This window comes from Gorilla gorilla, chromosome X, assembly GCF_029281585.2.
Source record: "Gorilla gorilla gorilla isolate KB3781 chromosome X, NHGRI_mGorGor1-v2.1_pri, whole genome shotgun sequence".
NCBI classification, from domain to species: domain Eukaryota; kingdom Metazoa; phylum Chordata; class Mammalia; order Primates; family Hominidae; genus Gorilla; species Gorilla gorilla.
The window spans coordinates 131203058-131216963 of record NC_073247.2 but is presented as its reverse complement, the minus strand read 5'-3'; positions in this window follow the sequence as shown (position 1 = coordinate 131216963).

Here is a 13906-nt window from a genome sequence, read left to right as displayed (position 1 = left end):
GAGGTTTTCCTATCAGGACTGGGTGATAGATTTGGTGTGAGAAGTGAGGGGAAGAGGGGAATCAAGGATAACTCCTCAATTGTGGCTAGAAAAACTGGGCAAATTGAAGTGTCATTTACTGAGATGGGGAAGAACAGCTTTCAAGGGAAAGCCAAGCACCATTTTGAACATGTTATGTTTGAAATGTCTGTTGACTAAGTGGAGTTGTCAGGTAGGCAGTTGGATATGTAGTCAGCTCAACTGGGAAGGTCTAGCTAGAAATATAAATTTGGGAGTTGTCAGTATATAGATGTTACTTAAAGCCATGAGACAGGATGAAATTGCCAAAGATCTAAATACAGATAGCAAAGGGAATAAGTCCAAGGATTGAGTCCTGGGGCATCATTTAATGGTCAAGAGAGGAGGAGAAATCAGCAAAAAAGACTGCAAAGGAATGGCTACTAAGGCTGGATGAAGACAGAGTAAAACTGAGAGTGAAGAGAAGCAAGTGTTTTACATGACTCAAGGTCCAGTTAAGAAAACAGAAAACAACTTTGGGAGGCCGAGGCAGGTGGATCACCTGAGGTCAGGAGTTCGAGACCAGCCTGACCAACATGGAGAAACCCCGTCTCTACTAAAAATACAAAATTAGCCGGGCGTGGTGGTGCATGCCTGTGATCCCAGCTACTCGGGAGGATGAGGCAGGAGAATTGCTTGAACCCCGGAGGTGGAGGTTGTGGTGAGCCGAGATCACACCATTGCACTCCAGCCTGGGCAACAAGAGCGAACAACCGTTTTAAAAAAGAAAAAAAGAAAACAAAACGTATTCAGAATTGTAAACAGAATTTAACATGAGGAACTGGTACTCAGGGGATAGAAGACCTTAGAATCCCAGGAAGGGATGATGAATTGATCCAGAGATTTAGCAACAGCAGGAAGCTACTTCACCTCTAGGGCTGGAGGGACAAAAGCAGAAGGTGGTATTACCCAAGTCCGGGATCAAGGACCACCCAGCAGAAGCAGGAACACCAGCCCAGCAGGAGCTTGGTCCATGGAGGGAGTGACTATCTAGTGGGAGCCACAGAAGAGATAGTCTGTGCTGGAGATGACACTCAAAACAGAGAGAAAGGGAGGAAATACCCTGGCTTCTTCCCTTCTCTTGCTTTCCAGTCTTCTGCCAAAGATTCCCATTCACAGGCCAAACCTCTCAGGAAGTCAGGAGGGAAAGGAGCCTGGGAAATGTTGTCTGCTGCACATAGCAGAGCAGGGGAAGAGTGGAATGGGGCCAGGCACGGTGGCTCACGCCTGTAATCCCAGCAACTTTGGGAGGCTGAGGCAAGTGGATCACTTGAGGTCAGGAGTTTGAGAAGCGGGGAATGAGTCTGAGAGCAAATAGACAAATGACCAGCCTGTGTTTAAAGGAGGAGGAAATGATCATCTGCCAAATGCCACAGACAAGATGAGGACTTGGAAATAACCACTGCATTTAGCAATGGGGAGGTCATTGGTGACTTTTACAAGCTGTTTGAATGGAGTGGCATAAGCGAAAGCCTAGCAGGACTGAGTTCAAGAGACAATGAAAGAAGAGGATTTGGAGGTAGTGAATATAGGTACTTTTTTCTGGAGTTTTGCTATGAAAGGGAAGAAGAGAAAGGGGGTGGTATTTGGAGGGGGAAGTAAGATTAACAGTATTTTCAAGATGGGAGAAATAACAGCATATTTGAATGCTGATAAGGAAAAATCCAAGAGAAGTAAAAACTGATAATGCAGGAGAGAGAAAATAACTGAAGCAATATACTTGAGTAGGCAGGAGGGAATGGGATCTGGTGCAGAAGCAGTACAATAATAGGATTTATTAATTTATTTTTTATTTATTTATTTTTTTGAGATGGAGTCTCACTCTGTCACCCAGGCTGGAGTGCGGTAGCACGATCTCGGCTCACCACAACCTCCACCTCCTGAGTACAAGTGATTTTCCTGCCTCACCCTCCCAAGTAACTGGGATTACAGGTGCGTGCCACCACCCCTGGCTAATTTTTGTATTTTTAGTAGAGATGGAGTTTTACCACGTTGGCCTGGCTGGTCTCAAACTCCTGACCTCGGGTGATTTGTCTGCCTCGGCCTCCCAAAGTGCTGGGATTACAGGCATGAGCCACTGCGCCTGGCCCAATGATAGGATTTATAGAAACTCAGAGTCACAGGATCTTCATCACTGAAGTTTAGAAAAGACCTTAGATGTCATACCCTCTAACCTCTTGTGTGCAGGAATTTCCTGTGTAGCCTCCTAGACACATACTGGTCCAGCCTTTGCTTTAAAGTCTCCAGGGATGGTAAACTTAGAGTTTCCCAAAACAGTCATTTTCATTTTCAGAGAAATACAATTAATTTTTCCTTTTGAAAACAACCAGATGGAATCGGTGCTTTTTTTTTTTTGAGACAGTTTCACTCTGTCTCCCACGCTGGAGTGCACTCTGTCTCCCACACTGGAGTGCATTGGCACGATCTCAGCTCACTGTAACCTCTGCCTCCCAGGCTGAAGAAACTCTTATGTTTCAGCCTCCCGAGTTGCTGGGATGCATCGATCAATGAAACAGAATAGTGAGCCCAGAAATAAATCCACGCATCTATAGCCAACAGATTTTCAACAAAAGCGCCAATAACACACATTAGGGAAAGGACAGTCTCTTCAATAAATGTTGCTGGGAAAACTGCATATCTATATGCAGAAGAATAAAACCAGACCCCTCTCTCTCACCATATACAAAAACTAACCGAGTGGATTAAAGGCTTAAATGTAGGATCTGAAACTGAAACAGCTAGAAGAAAAGGGAAATGCTTTATGACATTGGGCTGGGCAAGATTTTTTTTTTTTTTTCATATGAACTCAAAAGCAAAAATAGACAAGTAGGATTACATCAAACAAAAGCTGTCCACCAAAGGAAACAGTCCACAGAGTGAAGATATAACCTACATAATGGGAGAACATATTTGCAAATTCTACATCTGACAAGGGGTTAATATCCAGACTGTATAAGGAATTCAAACTCAATAGCAAAAACTCAATCCGATTTTTTTTTTTTTTGAGATGGAGTTTTGCACTTGTTGCCCAGGCTGGAGTGCAATGGCATGGTTCCGGCTCACTGCAACCTCACCCTCCCAGGTTCAAGTGATTCTCCTGCCTCAGCCTCCCAAGTAGCTGGGATTACAGGCGCCCGCCACCATGCCTAGCTAATTTTTGTATTTTTAGTAGAGACGGAGTTTCACCGTGTTGGCCAGGCTGGTCTTGAACTCCTGAGCTCAGGTGATCCACCTGCCTTGGCCTTCTAAAGTGCTGGGATTACAGGTGTGAGCCACCGTGCCCGGCCTTAATCTGATTTTTTTTTTTTTTTTTTTGAGACAGGGTCTCACTCTGTCACCCAAACTGGAGTGCAGTGGTGCGATCTCAGCTCACCACAACCTGCACCGTCCAGGCTCAAGTGATTCTCAGGCCTCAGCCTCCCAAGTAGCTGGGATTACAGGCGCGCACCACCACTGCCCGGCTATTTTTTGTATTTTTAGTAGAGATGGGGTATGTTGGCCAGGATGGTCTCGAACTCCTGACCTCAAATGATCCATCTGCCTCAGCCTCCCAAAATGCTGGGATTATAGGCGTGAGCCACCGCACCTGGCCTCAATCTGATTTTTAAACGGGCAAAATACCTTTATAGACATTTCTGAAAAGAAGGCATACAGAATGGCCAACAAGTATATGAAAAAATGCTGAACATCACTAATCAGGAAAATGCAAATCAAAGTGAGGTGATGTGAGGGAGATATCACCTCACTTTAGTTAGAATGGCTATTATCAAAAAGACAAAAGGTAAGGGTTGGCGAGGATGTGGAGAAAAGGGAACCCTTACACACTGCTGGTGGAAATGTAAATTACTACAGCCATTATGGAACACAGTATGGGATGTTCCTCAGAAAATTAAAAATAGAACTACCATATGATACAGCAATCCCAGTTCATATATATGTATGTGTGTATGTGTGTATATATACACATACATACACACACACGCACATATATATACATATACACGATGGAATATTATTCAGCCATAAAAAGAAATGAAATCCCATCATTTGTAACAACATGGATGAACCTAGAGGACATTATGTTAAGTGAAATTAGCCAGACGCAGAAAGGGAAATACCCCATAATCTCACTCATATTGAATGTAAAAAAAAGTTGATTTTATAGAAGTAGAGGATAGAACAGTGGTTACTACAGCCTGGGGAGGGGGAAGGAGGGATGGCAGAGATTGGTCAATAGGTACAAAGTTACAATTAGGAGGAATAAGTTCTGATGTTCTGTTACACAGTAGGATGATTATTGTTAACAATAATGTATATTTCAAAATACAAGAAAGGATTTTGAGTGTTATCACATACAAATGATAAATATTTGAGGTGCTGGATATGTTAATTACCCTGATTTGATCATTACACATTGTATACGTGTATCAGAACATCACATTGTATCCCATAATATGTACAGTTATTATGTGTCAATTAAAAATTAAGAAAAATGTGGGAGCCAGGCAGGGAGGTTCATACCTGTAATCCTAGCACTTTGGGAGGCCAAGGCAGGAGGATCACTTGAGCCCAGGAGTTCGAGAGCAGCCTAGGCAACATGGTGAGACCCTGTCTCTATTTTTAAAAAGTTTTTTTTTTAAGAAAAATATATGAGGTATTAATATTTAAAAGAAAGTGACACATTTATCATTGTTTTAATTAGGCTCTTTTGAATGTTAGAAAATGAGAGGGATTAATTGTAAGGATACACATGGAAATGAACTAGGAATAGAAGAAAACTTTTAAATTATGATTAATGGCATCTATTAAAAAATCCTACAGCAAGCATACTTAAAAGCTTGCCTCCTGAAGTTGGAAATGAGACAAAGATTCCCTTTATTACCGTGGTACTGGGAATCCTAGCCAGTGCAACGAGAAGAAAAGGAAACAAAACGTTTAAAGACTTGGAAGAAATAACAACGTCATTATTTGTAGAAAACATGATTGTGTATATAGAATATCCAAAATAACTGAAGAATAAATATTTGAATTGATAAATGAATTTAGAAAAGTTGGCCAGTTGCTGTGGCTCACGCCTGTAATCCCAGCAGTTGGGAAGCCGAGGTGGGTGGATCACGAGGTCAGGAGTTCGAGACCAGCCTGGCCACTACTAAACCTCATCTCTACTAAAAATACAGAAATTAGCTGGGCGTGGTAGTGTGCATCTGTAGTCCCAGCTACTCGGAAGGCTGAGGCAGGAGAATCGCTTGAACCCAGGAGGCGGAGGTGGCAGTGAGCCGAGATTGCGCCACTGCACTCCAGCCTGGGTGACAGAGCAAGACTCCATCTCAAAAAGAAAAGAAGTTGCTGGACATGCGGTTAATATAGAAAACCAATTGTATTCTGTATCTAAGTAACCAGCAGTTGGAAACGTAACATTTAAAATTAGACATATTAAATGATTAAAATAGCATAAAGATACCTAAGGATAAATCTAAGAAAGTATTATGCAGGCCTTTACATAGAAGACTATAAAATATCGTTGAGAAAAATTAAAACCTGAGTAAATGGAATGATACACTGTGTTCATGTGGAAGACTCAATAGCTTTAAAGTGTCAGTTCTCCACAAACTGATTTATAGATTCAGTGAGACCACAATAAAAATCTCAACAATTGTGTGTGTGTGTCCACGTGTGCATGTGTCCACGTGGTGCTGGGCAGGGGGCAGGGGAGACTTGACAAGCTAATTTAAATTTATAAAGCAAGGAGAAGGTCCAAGAATAGGAGTGAAATTTATACAGAATGAAAAGGTCCAATATCACTCTTGAGGAACAAGGTGATAGGACTTGTTCTACTAGATATTGTTTTATTATATATTGAAAGTAATTTAAACAGTATGGTATTGGCCCAGTGATGGACAACAGATCAATGAAACAATAGAGAGTCCAGAAACAGGCTCACATGTGCAGTCACTAGATGTACAGCAAAGGCGCCCCTGCTATTCAGTGAGGAAATAATTTTTTTCTTTTCTTTTTTCTTTTTTTTCGAGATGGAGTTTTGCTCTTGTCATTCAGGCTGGAGTGCAATGGCGCGGTCTCGGCTCACTGCAACCTTTGCCTCCCAGGTTCAAGCGATTCTCGTGCCTCAGTCTCCTGAGTAGCTGGGATTACAGGCGCGCACTACCACACCTGGCTAATTTTTGTATTTTTAGTAGAGACAGGGTTTCACCATGTTGGTCAGGCTGGTCTCGAACTCCTGACCTCAGGTGATCCACCCGCTTCAGCCTTCAAAGTGCTGGGATTACAGGTGTGAGCCACCACGCCCGGCCGGAAAGAATTTTTTTGTAATAAATTTTGCTAAGACAATTGTCTATTCCCATGGCAAAAAGAAAACTTGACCCCCTACCTCACATCATCCACAAAAGTCAATTCCAGGTAAATGAGATCTAAATGTAAAAAGCAAAGTGGTAAAACTTCTAGAAAATAATAAAAACATTTTCATTATCTCTGGGAAATGAAAGACCTCTTAAGACAAAACCGCTAACCATGAAAGAAGAGATGGATACCACATTCAGTGTAAGAGCACCAGCTCAGGCTAGGCACGGTGGCTCATGTCTGTAATCCCAGCACTTTGGGAGGCTGAGGTGGGTGGATCGTGAGGTCAGGAGTTCAAGACCAGCCTGGCCAAGATGGTGAAACACCATCTGTACTAAAAGAAAAAAAAAAACAAAAACAACAACAAAAACAAAAATTAGCCAGGCGTGGTGGCGGGCGCCTGTAGTCCCAGCTACTCGGGAGGCTGAGGCAGAGAATCTCTTGAACCCAGGAGGTGGAGATTGCAGTGAGCCGAGATGGTGCCACTGCACTCCAGCCTGGGCAACAGAGCGAGACTCCCTCTCAAAAAAAAAAAAAAAAAAAAAAAAGCACCTGCTCATCAAAAGATGCTATCGAGGGTAGAAAAGCTACAGAGAAGGTGAAGATACTTGTAAGACAAAAATCGTGAAGGGCTTGTGTCCAAAGTGTCTAAAGAGTTCCTTCTAACCTTTTTTTTTTTTTTTAATTGAGATGGAGTCTCGCTCTGTCGCCCAGACTGGAGCGCAGTGGCGCCATCTCAGCTCACTGCAGCCTCTGCTGCCCAGATTCAAGCGATTCTCCTGCCTCAGCCTCCCAAGTAGCTGGGACTGCAGATGCCCACCACCACGCCTGGCTAATGATGTATTTTTAGTAGAGATGGAATTTCACAATGTTGGCCAGGCTGGTCTTGAATTCCTGACCTCAGGCAATCTGCCCACCTCGGCCTCCGAAAGTGCTGGGATTACAGGCATGAGCCACCGTGCTCGGCCCAAACCATTTTTTAGATAATGGAGGGTTTGACCTTGGAACTCTTTGGGGACAGTGCAGGCCCACCTCCTTGGACACAGGGATCCCAAAAGGAGGGCAGTGCCAGTGACTCTTTTTGCCTCTGGTGGTGGGGCCAGAGTGAGGGAGGAGGGTGGAAAAGTGGAACTTTCAAAGAAATGTGCTGTCTAAAGACTCTAATTGGAAGTGTTTTCTGTTTTTGTTTTTGAGACAAGGTCTCACTCTGTTGCCCACACTAGGGTACAGTGGCGTGATGCTGGCTTACGGCAGCCTCCACCTCCTGGGCTCGTGATCCTTCCAACCTCAGCCTCTGAAGTAGCTGGGACAACAGGCATGTGCCACCACGTCTGGCTTTTATATATTTAAGTATAAACATTATATATATAACTATATTTATATTAAGTTGGTGCAAAAGTAATTGTGGCTTTTGCCATCACGTTACAAAAACTGCAATTACTTTTGCACCAACCTTATATATATACTATATATAGTATATATATAGAGAGTACATATATATATATATATATATATTTTTTTTTTTTTTTTTTTTGGAGAGACAGGGTTTCTCCATGTTGCCCATGCTGGTCTTAAACTCCAGGCCTCAAATGATCCTCCCTCCTCAGCCTCCCAAAGTGCTGGGATTACAGGCATGAGCCATGGTGCCTGGTCTGAAAGTGTTTTCTTTCAGAAGGACCAGAGGGAACAGATGGCCAGAGCCCATCATGGCTCCGTCATGCTGTCTCCAAGGACAAATGGAATATTCTGGAGGAAGGGTGGACTGTGTTAGCTCTACAGGTCAATTCTCAATCTCAGCTTGTTCCTGCCAGCTCAGCCCTTATTCCCAATTGAGGAGAAAGAGGAGGTTCAAGGAATACCCTGCTTTTTTTCCAGGAGTTTCAGGGCTTGGCATGGGGTAGGGCCTCAAGTCATGCCTTTGGAATGGAGCTGGAGGAGTGTGAGTTAATAGGCACTCTTGTGGGGGCTCTCCTCTCCCTTTCCCCATGGGGCCAGTCAGGACTTGGAGGGCTTCTGGCTGTGGAACTGGTTTGGTTCCCCTGCTTCTTGGTACCATTCCCAATCTCCACTTGTTCATTCATTCTGACCTCAACTCCTACTCCAGTCCCTATCAGCTCACTCTGCTCCAGCCACAGTGGTCTCCTCCCTGGCCCTCAGACATGCCAGGCACATTCCTGCCTTGACATTTTTTCCTCAGGTATCTGCAAACGGCCCTCCCTCACTTCCTTCAGGTCTTGATTTTGTCTGAGAAAATGTCATTTTCTCAGAGGATTTTGCTGACCGTTGTATCTAAAATTTCATCACCTCCTCATACTTCCTATCCCCCTCTCCTCCTATAGTTTTCCGCTAAAACCCTATATAAATATTTGCTCATTTTGCTCATTGTCTGGTGCTCCCACTATAAGCTAAAAGTTTAGTGGGGACAGGGATTTTTTCTGTTGTTGTTCACTGCTATACCCCAGAGTCTAGTAGAGTTCCGGGCCGGGCGTTGTGGCTCACGCTTGTAATCCCAGCACTTTGGGAGGCCGAGGCGGGTGGATCACTTGAGGTCAGCAGTTCGAGACCAGCCTGGCCAACATGGTGAAACCCCGTCTCTACTAAACATACAAAAAATTAGCCAGGTGTGGTGGCACATGCTTGTAGTCCCAGCTACCCAGGAGGCTGAGGCACGATAATCACTTGAACCTGGGAGGCAGAGGTTGCAGTGAGCCGAGATCATGCTACTGCACTCCAGCCTGGGCGACAGAACGAGATTCTGTCTCAAAAAATAAATAAATAAATAATAATAATAATAGTAAAGTTCTGGGTAACAGTAGATTAAATGTTTATTTAATCCATTCATCCAACTAATATTTATTGAGCATCTACTGTGTTTACTGAGTGTTGATTAGGTGCCAACCTTGTGCTGGGCACTGAGAGAATGAGGGAGAAAGGCAGGCCTAGGTCTTACCCTCAGGGAGCTTGTAGTCTCTGCAAGGAGAGACTGATGAGGAAACAGGTCTGTAGGATCTGCTGTTCTGATACCCCTGGCGGGAGTGACCACGCTTGTTTGGTTCCTGTGCTGCTTCTGTTCCTGATGTGAGACTCACTCACAGCTGTTTGGTTTCCCAGCTTCAGAATGGGAGCTGAAAGGCAGGCCCCACAATCAGAAATGGCTCCCCTACTCCTGTTTGGCCTCTTTGATCCTGAACCCAAGAAAGGTGTCCCTACAACCTGTTGGCTTCTGCTCTGGAGCCCAGAACGCAGCCCAATATGGAGCCCACTCACAGCCTCCCGGACCCCCATCATGGAACTCATCATAACTTGATGGAATTGCCTGTTGACTACTCAGGGGCCGCTCTAGAATGTAAACACCTTGAAGGCAGAGATCATATCTGGCCTGTTCACTGCTCTATTGCCAGTAACTAGCCAAGCCTCTGGATCACACTAGCTGCAGAAGACTGTGGTTCAGAGCATGGGTGCTGCAGGCCTGACTGCCTGAGTTTGAGTCCCAGCTCTGCTGATGAAAAAAGAATGGTTAGGAATCACAGATCTGGTCCTGAAAATGTGGGAGGCATCATAGCATTATGGGAAAATGTACATCCTTACTATCAGATCGCCTAGATTTGTGTCCTGGCTCTGTCACTTACTAGCTGTGTAACTGGCCAAGTCGCTTAATCTCTCTTGTGCTTCAGGTTCCCTGTGTCTAAAATGGGGACAATAGTAGTACTCATCTCATTATGGTTTTATGAAAATTAAGTGAGTTGATATTTGTAAAGTGCTAACTTAGTACAGTGCCTGGCAGATAACTGCTTGGTAAGGAAACAAATGCTAAATACCGTCTGGGCGCGGTGGCTTACGCCTATAAATCCCAGCACTTTGGGAGGCCAAGGTGGGTGGATCACCTGAGGTCAGGAGTTGGAGACCAGCCTGGCCAACATGGTGAAACCCCGTCTCTACTAAAAATACAAAAATTAGCCGGGTGTGGTGGCGGGTGCCTGTAATCCCAGCTACTCGGAAGGCTGAGGCACGAGAATCGCTTGAACCCAGGAGGCAGAGGTTGCAGTGAGACAAGATCATACCTCTGCACTCCAGCCTGGGCAACAGAACGAGACTTGGTCTCAAAAACAACAATAACAACGAAAAACAGGCCAGGCGCAGTGGCTTACGGCTGTAATCCCAGCACTTTGGGAGGCCGAGGCGGGCAGATCACAAGGTCAGGAGTTCGAGACCAGCCCGGCCAACATAGTGAAACCCCATCTCTACTAAAAATACAAAAATTAGCCAGGCATGGTGGCGCACATCTGTAGTCCCAGCTACTCAGGAGGCTGAGGCAGGAGAATCGCTTGAATCTGGGAGGTGGAGGTTGTGGTGAGCCGAGATCATGCCCCTGCACTCCAGCCTGGGCAACAGAGCGAGACTCCGTCTCAAAAAACAAAACAAAACAAACAAAAAACCAACAACAAAAAACAAATGCTAAATACCATCTGTTGACAGAATGAATGAACCGCAAATGTGGTTTTCCCCGACCTATTCTGAGTTCAAATGTGAATCTCACATGTCTTTCCTGCTGAGCGCTCTGGAGCAGCTCAAATCTGAATGTCTGGTTGGGGAGGCCAAACCACAGCACCCACCCTAGATGCCCCCAGAGCAGGTTTCCACCTGTGTCCACTTGTATCCTTTCCTGACTGTACTTCCAGTTCTGGCCATTGTTTGGGGAGCCCTTGGCATCACTGGTTTTCTTTTTATTTTTGTGGGTGCATAGTAGGTGTATATATTTATGGGGCATATGGGATATTTTGATATAGGTATACAATGTGTAAAAGTCACATCAGGGTAAATGGGGTATCCGTCACCTCAAGCGTTTATCCTTTGTATTACAAACAATCTAATGACACTCTTTTAGTTATTTTAAAATGTACAATTAAATGATTGGCTATAGTCACACTGTTGTGCTATCAAATACTAGATCTTATTCTATTTTTTGTACCCATTAACCATCCACACTTCCCCCCCACAACTCCCCACTACCATTCCCAGCCTCTGGTAACTATCCTACTACTCTCTCTCTCTCCATGAATTCATTTCTAGCTCCCACAAATAAGTGAGAACATGTAAAGTTTGTCTTTCTGTGCCTGGCTTATATCACTTAACATAATGCCCTCCAGTTCCATCATGTTATTGAAATGACAGGATCTCACTCTTTTATGGCTGAATAGTGCTCCATTGTGTGTATGTACCACATTTTCTTTATCCATTTGCCTGTTGATGGACACTTAGGTTGCTTCCAAGTCTTGGCTTTTGGGCATCACCAGTTTTTATTTGCTCTGCCGGGGAACTTGATTTCCCTCCCTGTCTGTTTCTGGAGTTGAAGCACTATGCCCTGCTCTCTTTGTGAACAATCTTTGAGCTTATCTTCTCTGGACCAGGGCCGGGCTAGCCCAGTAGAGACCTCATCCTGGTGCAGCAGGAGATGGCATGGACATAGTATGTTGGGACAAATGTGAGGTCACAAGTGTCAGGTTACAAAGCCAGGTTACAAAGCCCTAGAACATTCTGAACTTCAGCTATGAGAGTAGCCTAAAGCACAGGGGGTGAGCTCTCCCAGGGGAAGCAAGGGGTATGATGAGTTGGGTGGGGTCTAGGCCAAATTGCTTCCCGAGAGCGTGCTAGCCTACACAATAGAAACTCTTAACCTGGGCTCCATGGGCTTCAGGGATGAGCTTCAGGGAGTCCCCAAGCTCCTTGAAATTAAATATGTTCTGTGTGCTTGTGAACACATGGGCATTTTTCTGGGAAGAGGATTTGTTGATTTCACCCAATTTTCAGAGGGACCAATGAAAAAAGAATGGTTAGGAATCACTGGTCTAGTCCTCAAAATGTGGGAGGCATCATAGCATTATGGGAAATGTACAGCCTTACTATCAGATCGCCTAGGTTTGTGTCCTGGCTCTGTCACTTACTGGCTGAGATCTTAAGTAAGTCATGTTACCTTTTTGTGCATCCATGTCCTCATCTATAAAATGGGGATAATAGAAGTACCTGCTTTATAGAGTTCTTGAGAGGAAGAAAGGGGTGATATGAGCACAAAGCCCTTGGTAGATTGTCTGGAACATGGTAAGGTAGGTATCCTTGGAGATTCAGAAGATCACCAAGATCATCAGTACTTTTCTGTGCATGTGTACTGTGAAAGTTGTCAGAATCAAAATGGAGTCACTTTTATATTTTTTAAAAAGCCCTGACACATAGAGCTAGGCAAGGCTATGAAGAGAGGATTCTCACACTTGTATGATAACAAGACTATCACAAAAAACTCCACAAAAACCACAACCTTGCACAATGGCCATTGCAACCTTACACAAAAAATACTTCTGGCCGGGCGCAGTGGCTCACGCCTGTAATCCCAGCATTTTAGGAGGGCTAGGCAGGTGGATCACCTGAGGTCGGGAGTTCAAGAGCAGCCTGACCAACATGGAGAAACCCCATCTCTACTAAAAATACAAAATTAGCCGGGCGTGGTGGCGGGCAGCTGTAATCCCAGCTACTTGGGAGGCTGAGGCAGGAGAATCACTTGAACCGGGAGGCGGAGGTTGCAGCAAGCCAAGATCATGCCATTGCACTCCAGCTTGGGCAACAAGAGCAAAACTCCATCTCAAAAAAAAAAAAAAAAAAAAAAAAAATCACACACAGACACACACACAAAATAACAAAAAAAACTTCTGCAAGGACATCTGCCCAGCAACTGCCTGTCCAGCCTCAGACTGGCATCACTCTTGTTATTGATCTTTGTAGCCAAGGATAATCATTTCAAAAACAATTATATAATCCTCATTTTTCCTTTTTTTTTTTTTTTTGAGATGGAGTTTCGCTCTTGTTGCCCAGGCTGGAGTGCAATGGCGTGATCTTGGCTCACTGCAACCTCCGCCTCCCGGGTTCAAGCGATTCTCCTGCCTCAGCCTCCCGAGTAGCTGGGATTACAGGCATGCACTACCACGACCAGCTAATTTTGTATTTTTAGTAGAGACGGGGTTTCTCCATGTTGGTCAGGCTGGTCTCGAACTCCTGACCTCAGGTGATCCGCCCGCCTCGGCCTCCCAAAGTGTTGGGATTACAGGCGTGAGCCATCACGCCTGGCCCATTTTTCCCTTAAAAGCCTTTGTCTTCCTTTACCTCCCTGAATATGCACATAGTTTACTATGGCGTTATTATTCCCATTGCAATGCCCTATTCCCGAATAAATGTCATTTTATATTAGAGAGTCTCTTTCTGTTATTTAAGTTGACAGTACATGTGTGTCTTTCTGAGATAGGGGGTAAAGGACTGGGGAACAGTAGTTGGAGCTCCTGGGATTAGTGCCTCGTGGTCAGGCAGGCTGGTAGAAAAGAGCTGTAAGATTATACTTGCTGGAAGTGTTCCACCGTTGGAGGCTGTGGGTATCTCCAGCTGTTCTCTAAAGTTGGGCTGGAAAGAGTACCAACTCCCCTCATATCTAGAGTGATTTTTTTTTTTTTGAGAC